The 2,829-nt window shown below is 35.9% G+C and overlaps 1 protein-coding gene across 1 annotated transcript in view; it reads right to left on the reverse strand.

Annotated features, from left to right (window-relative positions):
* LOC102678963 overlaps positions 1-2,514 on the reverse strand; it is a 12,001-nt gene extending 9,487 nt beyond the window's left edge. The window contains 5 exon segments of the mRNA XM_031508653.1: positions 549-1,255; positions 1,387-1,681; positions 1,794-1,915; positions 2,004-2,080; positions 2,306-2,514. The gene's annotated coding sequence lies outside the window, so the exon portion shown is untranslated.
* Positions 2,515-2,829: the final 315 nt, after the last annotated feature.

Here is a 2,829-nt window from a genome sequence, read left to right on the forward strand (position 1 = left end):
TTTCTCTCTTTCTTTTTCGCCACGATTCGAATTGCATTGTACGACTTTGCCTTCTGAAACGTTAAAAACCAGCCTCTGAAAAGAAAATTTGTTAAATTTCGTTAAATTCGTATTATGTACGAAATCGTGTACGTGTTGATTGACGAATAGTTGAAATGGATCGAAATGGAAATATAATTTTGATTAATCTTATTATTGAGATAAGAAATTCGAAAGGCGCGATAAATTCGATAATTTGATTACGGAGGAGAGAAGTGAAGACAATCTAGTATCGAAAGCTTGAAAACTTGGCTTGACTTTGCAATAAAAATACATAGCTATGGATTCGTCGCGAGTCTGCGCTCTCAGGGGTCGAAAACACATGCATTAACCATCGACGTTACTCTTTTCGATATTAATCCTCACATTTCTCTAATCATCATTAATACAACCGTATTCCGTCTAAACACTAATCAATCGTACGTGAGAATGATACACATGATAAAAATTCACACTGTCGTTTCACCACCGAAAAAAAGGTAAAAGAGAAATTTCTAAAATCAATTTACCCTCGATCAAAAACTCATCCACTTCCTCGTCCATCCGAAGGGATCCATTTTAACGTTCTCAGGATCGGTGTATAGGAAGGACACCCTCCCCCCCTCAAACATCGTGTCACATCGTCCCCTTTTCTCCTCCTCCCCCCCTTATTCTTTTTTACACACTTACAATTCGAAAGAAGAACGAAGGAAGAATTCAACAAGAGTCTATTTCAAGTACAAGTCACTTCGACTATTATTCTTGGTCACTAATATCACGAACGACATTCTGAATCTCGACACGAAGTAGGCACGGCGCATTTTCCGACGATAAAACGGGTCACGCACAAGCGCCATGGGTCGTGGATCCCGCGAGTTTGCGTGGCGGACAACCGGATCGACGTTGGGCGTCACCATTGCGGGGTTGAAACGAAGAGGGGAATCGAAGAGGGGTTGCCTCGACGTTGGAGGGGGGGGAAAAATCCGACGTGCGAGAGAGCGACGGCAGCGGCGATGTCCGATCCGCTCCACGGAGGCCTGCAGACTGGACCGGCCTCGCGCCTCTTCTCGAACCCAGGAACAGTCATTAACATAAATTGTCTTCTGTGACAGTTATTTCCACCGCTCTCCGGTAGGGTCTCTACCGAAATATAATATTAGGCCGCGTAACTTCTGCCCTCTGGAGGGAACCGTGTGGATGATACGATGATTTTTCAAACCCACGTTGAAAAATGAAACTGCAAAAGAAATTGGAAAAATAGTTAGAATTGAAAATAGTTGGGTATCGTTGTTTTCGTTTACCTTGGAATATCGTAGGAATCGTACAAATTTATTATTTGTATTAATTGTACATATCGTATTATAAAACTGGAAGTTTTGATTTTTCTTTGTTATTATGATACATAAGTATTTTGTACTCACGTGGTATATATATATATATATATATAGTATAAGAGATATTCTTACAGTGGTCTTTTTGCGTATCGTGTAAGCGATAAGGTTTTTTTCTTCTCTTTCGGCAAAAAAGGTCGATGCATCAACCAGTTTCTAGAACCTCTTATCGATTATTTTGGTCGGAGAGTAGGGCGATTGGTAGTAGATTCGTGCGTGTTACGATACTTTTTAACGAGGCTGCAGATTTGTAAGAAGAAATATCGTAGATTCTGAAAAAATTAAATTTTATTTTAAATTTATCGATCGATCGTACCGCTTAGATTGCGGTATCTCGATCCTATTTATATTCCGCATTCCTCGTACCTCGTTCGTTATACTGACCATGACCTTGGTCGTTTGTATTCGGATAGACAGCCTTCGGAGAATGCATAGTCACGAATAGTATTCCAGTCATTGATCGTGGTTACAAGATATTAAACCAATAATTCATGAAAACTTGTATCCTGAAATCATTTTTTTAAATTGTCAAATTTTTTTTTGAATGGGAAATACATTTTTTCATAAATATTCTTTCTTTCTTGTGATACTTACGATGTACAATTTTTGGTGCACAGTCCATTGGAGTTAATTTTCCACCATCTCGATATCAATATTGTTACAATAGAAATCTGCAATAAAAAAATTATTCTTTTGTTATTAAGAAGAATAAAAATATTTTAACTATTGTGATTATGCTTGTGGAAGGATTACTTTACCAACAATATGTAATACAGGGATTGGATGTATCGAACTACAAATTAATAAATGGTAATAATGACAAATTAATAAAATATGAAATAAATTGAAATAAACATTAGAATATTTAAATAATATAAAAATTTGAAATACATAACCTGTTACACTGATCAAGAACAGATGAGTAGTGACATCTTACGGAACTTTCTATCGTATATATTTTAACATACCGACCTCGATCAGTGTTCCTTACGCCATCTAGTATGCTATGATTCAACTTTTTTAAACTCTCCCCCGCGCGATTCCTATTTTTATATCATCGTTATTATTTTATCGACGCAACACTACACTTTATAACAAATTATAACAAAAACTATTATAATTCAATTTGAAAAAAGTAAAAAAAATTTAATCGAAAAATAATATAAATTTTTTTAATATCACTGTATAAAAAATTATAAAAATTTACACGAAAAAAACGCGATTCTTATTTCAACGTAATATTAATAAAAAAATCGCGATTCCTATTATGATCTGATGATGATGGGCCGGCATGCAAATTCGGCCAGACGATAAAATATTTACTACAATATTACTAAAACGAGCACTGTGACAAAAATAGTAACAATGACCTCCCATTCTTTGGACCCCAGAAAAAGATCCAAAGGATGGGAAGCCATTC

This window comes from Apis dorsata, unplaced genomic scaffold, assembly GCF_000469605.1.
Source record: "Apis dorsata unplaced genomic scaffold, Apis dorsata 1.3 scaffold_93, whole genome shotgun sequence".
Classification (NCBI taxonomy): Eukaryota; Metazoa; Arthropoda; class Insecta; order Hymenoptera; family Apidae; genus Apis; species Apis dorsata.